This window comes from Tiliqua scincoides, chromosome 5, assembly GCF_035046505.1.
Source record: "Tiliqua scincoides isolate rTilSci1 chromosome 5, rTilSci1.hap2, whole genome shotgun sequence".
In the NCBI taxonomy this organism is placed as follows: domain Eukaryota; kingdom Metazoa; phylum Chordata; class Lepidosauria; order Squamata; family Scincidae; genus Tiliqua; species Tiliqua scincoides.
Genome location: NC_089825.1, coordinates 58735059 through 58742491, shown reverse-complemented (window position 1 = coordinate 58742491; position 7433 = coordinate 58735059).

The following is a 7433-nucleotide window of genomic DNA, read 5'->3' as shown; positions in this document are numbered from 1 at the left end:
CTCTCGCTGGTGCAACAGCTCAACTTGAGAGCTCTCCATAGCACTGGCTCTTTGTTCTCTGCCCCAGTCTTGATATCTATTACCTGTCCTACCCCTCTGCCTCTACTCCCTGGTCCAGCTCCTCGGTTCACTCCTCCATTTTCAAACCTGAAGCTTCAGTCTCCTTCTTGACTTCCACCTCAGCCCCTGACCTGGACTCCACATCCTAAGCCTTGAGCAACCAACTGTCTCCCTCAGCTGGCAGACCTCAACAATACTGGAATTCCATTTCACTAGCTCCTCAACAAAGAGTCACTGTCAACCAGTGGCTTAAAAAATCTTATCAATGTGATCCAACTTATCTAAATTCATCCAAGTCAGTCCCAAGGGTGAAACATGGCAACTGTTGAATACCAAAGATGTTATGCTAAAGTTGTGGTTTTCAAACATTTTACCTTCAGGGAGCACTTTCCATGTCAACTTGTCTGCCAAACAACCCCTGTACTTGGCACAGGATTCTGAGATATCAGGTACACGCTTTGTTTGTGTGAAGCCATGTCTGTTGGGTCTCACCATTGCTTCACATGAAATGAGAAAGATGAATAGTAATAGACAAGTTACCTTTCAGTGAAGCTTGTCCACTACTAATCTTATAACTTGAGGAATCCCTGGAAAGCACCTGAAGAATTCCAGGGTTTCTTGGAAAACAGTTTGAAAAGCACTGCGCTGAAAGATAGGGAATGAAGACAGTATAGTTTGGAAAAGTTTGGCATGCAGGATCACATTTGTAGTTCAATATCCTTCTCCTTAGAGAAGCAGAGCTTAATTACTTCCATGAATCCAGCAGCCACTGTGACTTGCAAAATGTAAGAACCTGCCATCCTCTTTTGCTCATGCATTTACATTAATTACAGTGTCATGTGAAACACTGTTTACCTTACACAAATTATTCCTGTTTACAAACCACTCAGAATCATCCAACTTCTCTTAATGTTTTTCCTCCTATTTGTAGAACACTGACTGGCTGTAAGAGGGCCTGTTGTCAAAATTCCCATCCACACTTCAAAACACTATTGATGTGAGACAGAGAATGCAACTGTTTATTCAGTCTGTAGTTTTGAGGGCGTTTCCTACAAGTCTGGTCTGTCACTTGACAGCATTGTTCATGTTCAGTAATATGTTCGGTAATTGTGTCAAACTGACACTTGAGGTTTCAATTAATCTCTCCTCAAAGCAAAAAAAAAGAAAGGAAAGTTTTATTCACGTCAGAGCTTTTGCTTGCTTAAATTAGACTTAACATGTTCTTTTTGGCAACAACAACAAGAAACCCCAAACATTTCAGACCTCATATGACACTTTCAAAGACGCTATTTCAGTCAGTGAAATTTATGCACACATTTAAAGATCTTTGGACATCATTTCATATAAGGGTTGATGACACTTACAATATGTAGAGAAGCACACTAAGAACTGTGAAATATTCAGGCCTCATATACAAGACTGTCATTTCACACCACAGGTGGTATCACTTTCCTTGAGGTGTCAACAGACCTTGTTCATACTGGTGTTAATAATTCCACTCAGGTCATGTACCCACTAGTACTTGCTTCGTGTAAGAAAGCCTTAACTTTCTAGTTAACTTTTACCCAAATTTACTTCTATTCTGGTCTTTGTTGGGGGGGGGGCTGTTTCTTTCCAGATGTTTTCTAAAGGGTTTGTGTTGTAGTGTATGTACAAAAACATTTTCACTGGCTTTTCAAAAGAGCCTGCTGCAATGGCTATACAGCAATACCTTGACTTTCATCCTCTTGGCTTTCATCGCTTTGCTCTATCAGCCATTTTCAATTATAACCACATCTCAAAGCTCATCCAAAGCTCATCTCAAAGCTCATCTTTTTTTGTCCCATTTCATCTAACCTTCTATGACATTCGTCAACCTTTTTATGTTTTTTATTTCTGTTTATTTAAATTTCTTGAGCATTCTAATGTGTTAGATAGTTATGATTTTTGTCAGCCAAAATTAATTTACACACTAAATAAAGCTATGTGTTGACATTCATCCATTTTTAACTTTTGACCAGGCTCTGGTCCCTAACCAGATGAAACTGCAAGGTATTGCTGTAACAGTGTTCCTCAGCATTTTAATTCAGCCGCCTGCTACATCCCTATCTGTTCCAGGAAGGAATATGTGAAGACCTTTGTACATAGCTACACAGGCAAATCACATTTTAGCATCTATGGATAAGAGTTCCTATATTTTCTGACCTATCCATGGTGGCAACCCACAATGTTTACTTGCAAAGCAGTAAGGCAGGCAGGAGTTGCCAGCACCATGGATAGCTCCAAGTGAGCAACTTGCTCCACTGAGTCCCAGAGCTAACTCCTAAGCTCACAATATTCTTGCCAACCTCTTACTCTCCCATACCCAGAGAGTGCAGAAACTTGGAAGAGGGAGCCCTTTGATCCTGAGCCATGCACTTCTCTACCATCTCCTTCCTGACTTGTTTCTCCTTTTCCTTTCCTGGTCTCATTTGCAAGTATGGAGGAGCAGGAGATTCCCTGTGTGGACAGGGAATAAGACTCAGGAGAGGCAGAAATTGGGGGTTCCTGTTCCAGGTTCATCCAGGAGCTTAAGTCCAATGCCAGTCTTTGATCCACTTGGTCCCTTCTCAAAGGAATCAGAATTGAAAAGTCGCTTAGGGTGAAGGCTGTTCTTCTGGTATATTTCAGTCATGCACTAAAACATGAAGGAGCATCCAGAGTTGCTACAGATTATTGTGTCAAAATGGAAGATATGAGGTCCCAGAATAAAAGAATCAATACAACTGTAGTTTTAATTCCATTAATGTGCCTGTTTGTTTTATACTTCTGTGTCTCCTCCTGATCATGTAATGCTTCTACTACCAACTGCTTATCATCCATTCATCTTACTCCTTTCAATATGTTGCAACATTATTTGTCTTTTGGCCACGGAATATAAATTACTCTGTGAAATATTTCTGTATTATTGTTCTTGATTATCTTTTGTGTTTTTCCCCCCAAGGTTAAAAGTTTTAAACAAAATGCTATAGAATGTCATAGGGTACTGCCTATGCATTCATGTTAATTAAGCAAGTATAAATTGTAGCATATTGATATATCAGGTGCCTAATAATTACTGAATTCTGACACTGAAGACTTCATTTATGGCATTTTAAATTAAATAATTTTTTTTAAGCAATGACAATTACAAAAGCAAATAAATATTAATAATATAGCTACAATCCTAAGCATTAGGACTGAGCCAAAGGGAGGCACTTTTTGCAAACATTTTTGGCAGAGTCAAAAAGTCCTCCTTCCCTTGGAAGGAGTCAAAAAATGTTCACTCAGAGTGAGAGCTAGCATTCCCCCAAGGCTGCTTCATTTGCCTTCAGCAATACGTTCATGTAGCCAAATCTGCTTGGGCCACACACTGACATGACATCATCTTGTGTAATTACATCAGACAGTCCAGCTAAGACTATACCACTTCAGGCTACAGACAGCGATCACATGGCACAATTCTAACTTTCTTTCTAAGGGCTGAGTCACACATGGATTTGCATCACCTAAATTCTCATCATTCAACAACTCGCGTCTTGATTTGTGAGTGGCCTCCAATGGAAAATACTGTGCCTGATGGCAAATTACACAACCCTGCAAATGTATGCTGCAAATGTATGCTTCCAATCAGAAGTGCCTTTTTTCTCCTCCAAAACAGTTATGTAGGGTGACAGTCCTGGCTAGAAGGAGAGAAGTGCAGGGAGAGGAGATTCATTTTCCCCCCGTGGGCTATTTTTCCCCGAGGGATCACCCTGTTGATTTGCCCCTGAAGTAGCAAGAATGAACCTTCTCTGCCAACATGCTCCATTTCTAATTGAAATTACCACCCTAGATGTCTGTTTTAAAGGTAAGAGGAAGTGCTTCTGGATGAAAATACACATCAGAGTGCTCAATTACTTGCTCATGTAGTCTGGTCCTATGTGAAGTGAAGTAATAAGAAATCTCTGTGTTGTATATGCATGATTATCATAAAAACAAGCCATCATGTGGTGCTGCAGTCATCATGATAAACTTACAGGCCTGAACTCACTCTAAAATTGTACTTGCACTTTGATGTAAGGCAAGTGTATTCATTTGTATCAGTGACTAGGGAGCTATAAGGCAGCACCCTTACAGGTTGGAGTAATGGTTTCTCGGTCCACAGCTTGCTGAAGCTGATGTATTTCCATTTAAACCAATGTAAGTTTGATTGACTTCCACAGATTGCATCAAATTCAACAGGCTACTTTTGGGATTGAATAGAAATCCTACAACGATGCACGGGCTGGGTTCCTTTCCCCAATATTGCTGTGGACATGCTACACTGGAACAATACCAACATGACAACTGAAGGATGGTTTACAATGCCTAGACCTCCCTTGACTCCAAAGTAATTCTCCAGCTAGAGTACCAAACCATTTGTCTCTTGTCTGGCATTTATTATGATCATGACAGAATGCCCTTAATCATAAAGAATCTAATCTGTAAAACCAAAGCCAACCTGATAGTTCAGTCTGTGTAATCCTCTGTTTTCTTCACCTTATCCCCTCTGGCAATATGACGTTGATATTTCGATCGTTGTATGAAATTCGTTAAGCACAATTTACTGTATCTCACAATTATTACTATGATGCACCGAATAGAAAGGAATGCGATATCATCTATGGACTGATCCTCCCATTGAGTTTCAGAAGGAATCACCTAGCACATGGCATTTCAAGTTGTCTACCCAGACATATGCAGTTTAAAAAAATTGTTTTACTGTGTCCTATACATATGCTTTTATTAGTTGTATTTTTATTTTTTAATTGTACACTGCCTTGAGCATAGGAAAGGCAATAAGTAAGTAAGTAAATAAATAAATAAACAAATAAATAAACAAATAAATAAATAGCAAAAAAGTGGAAGTAAGGTATTGAGTGTTCTGCCTCACAGTGGCCCCTTCATCCACTCTTTGCCCTGTTAGTTCTGTGTCACATCTGGAATGACTACAGCAGGTTTATGCCAATAAAGGTCTACTGAACTGAACTGAACTGACTACAGCAGGTATGGAAGAAAGGTGGATGTAGGGCCCAATCCTATCCAACTTTACATTGCTGATACAGCCATGCCAGGGGGGCATGTGCTGCATCCTGTAGTGGGGGGGGGTCATGGACACCTCCACAAGAGAACATTTGTTTCCTTACCTTGGAGCTGCATTGTGGCTGCACTGGTGCTGGAAAGTTGGATAGGATTGAGACCTAAATTATCAGAAAAAGAAGCTGCAGCTACTTCATCTCCTGCTCTACAAGGCAAAATATCCTGGTTGCAACAGGGAACCATACTAGTAAATATTTCTCCATCATTAATGGGTCTTGACATGGAACTGTAACATAGGTAAGTCTTCAAACCTGTCATCGTCTAATACAGAAGTGTCTGAAACTCATCATAAGCTTTGCCTGGATATATTAATGGATCCAGAAGTTGGGGCCACCCTTGAAGACAGACTGGAAGTTGCAGTTAGAGCAGAATGTGGCAGCTATTTACCAATGAAGTGGGAATTACATTTGTCCATAATGCATTTCTAGCTTGTGCATATTGATGCGTCAAATGTGACACCGTATGATGAAAGTGATATGACATGATGAAGATGATGGATCTTTATATGCCACATTGGGACAAAAATAGTTGACAAAGTGGGTCACACTGTAAAATGAATGAATGGCTAGCTAGTAAGAGTTTCCCCTTGCCTCCAGCTGAAACAGTTTGGGCCCCTATCTTGTGCTGGATACAGCGCAAGACTCCTGGCCTGCCTGTTCCAGCACAAGATAGGATTGCGCTGCATGCCATTTCTGCCCAACATTGCATATACTCAACAGGGACCAGATGTGTACAGCTGTGGGCTGGGCAGAAACGGGGACATTCCAGAATGGGGGGGGGAAGGTGGGTAGATCACGTCCATGGTGCCATGCCAGGATCCGATTTGACTGAAATTGTTTTTTTTTTTTTTTCTCTAAACCATTTCTAAAGAAATCATTGTCTTATTCTGAGTGGAACATATCTAGTAATTTTTCATTATCAGAACCTCATTTACAAAATCGCCTTTCAAATATTTTCCTGTGTTTGTTTTAAAATTTATCATATTTCCAAACAACTTTACCCAAGGCTATTTATAATCAATAACCAATAAAACAATAAATCATAAGATACCCAACACCTCCACTTAGATTGCAACCCTGTACATACTTATCAGGGAAGTGAGTGCAGCTGGGCCTTACTTCTGACTGACTAGGATTTAGCAGAGCAGAAACATTAGAATTATTTTTATAGCCCAGATGCCAGTCTAAAACAGAAAAGTCTTATTTGCTGCTTAAGCACCTGCAATGAATAAAGTGGGCTTCTCTTGGAAAACACTTCCATTATAAATTACATAACAGAAAACATGTTAGTCCCTCTCAATCCAATATCTCCATAGAGATAGGGTGCAAAGTGAGACTTCTCTAAAGCTCCCCACAAGCTTCATGGATCATATAAGTTAATATTATATAAAATTGAAAATATTGTGGAAGTCACAGTTCCTGCTGCCACATTCATTATTTTGGGCCTTGTTTATTTTTATTGTTTATTTTTATGTTTTTAAAATTTCATCCCATCTTTCCCTACCAAATTGTAAGTTCAAGGTGGCTTACAACATGAGAATAAAACAGTACAACAAACAACCCATCAAGATATCAAAATAATAAAGCCATTAACCACTACATCAACACAGATAATGCAAACAAAAGTGGCAAACAATTACCAGGAGCAGACTCTAATATTCACAGGACTCAAATATTCACAAAACTACTGTATATCGACGAGCACTTGTTGAATTGGAAAGGTCTTCACACCTGTTTAGAACACTGCCAAAGAGTGTTCCAGTCTCAATTCTTCGTGGTCATTCTACAACAAAGTTCTGATTTCCTGTAACATTGTAGGAGAGCAGCTAGTGGCTACAGAGCAGAAGTGTATTGGGGGCAGGGGGGCACACAGATGTCTCATCTGGCAGGAGCAGTGATGCCCATTTCCATAAACCTTTATTGGCATTAAAACAGTAAATAGCAATAGCAGTAACCAACACAGTGGCTATGTTGCTGAGAGAGAAAATCGCAACAGGGAACTGGTAAGGGAAGAAAGGGGGGAAACATGGGAGGGAGTAGGATCAGGGTGGGGGTTTTAGCTTGGCAACTGCGGAAAGAAATTCTGCTACTGCATTGGTAATGGCCACAGAATTGTCACTCAAGAGGACAAGTAAAGGATCAATAGACGTACCCGAGAGAGAAGACAGCAAGGGTCTCAAATGTGTGTCTTGGAGAGATTGGTGAGCCGGGCAACAGAGTAGTATGTGGTCCACTGTGTCCGGTTCAAGGGAACAA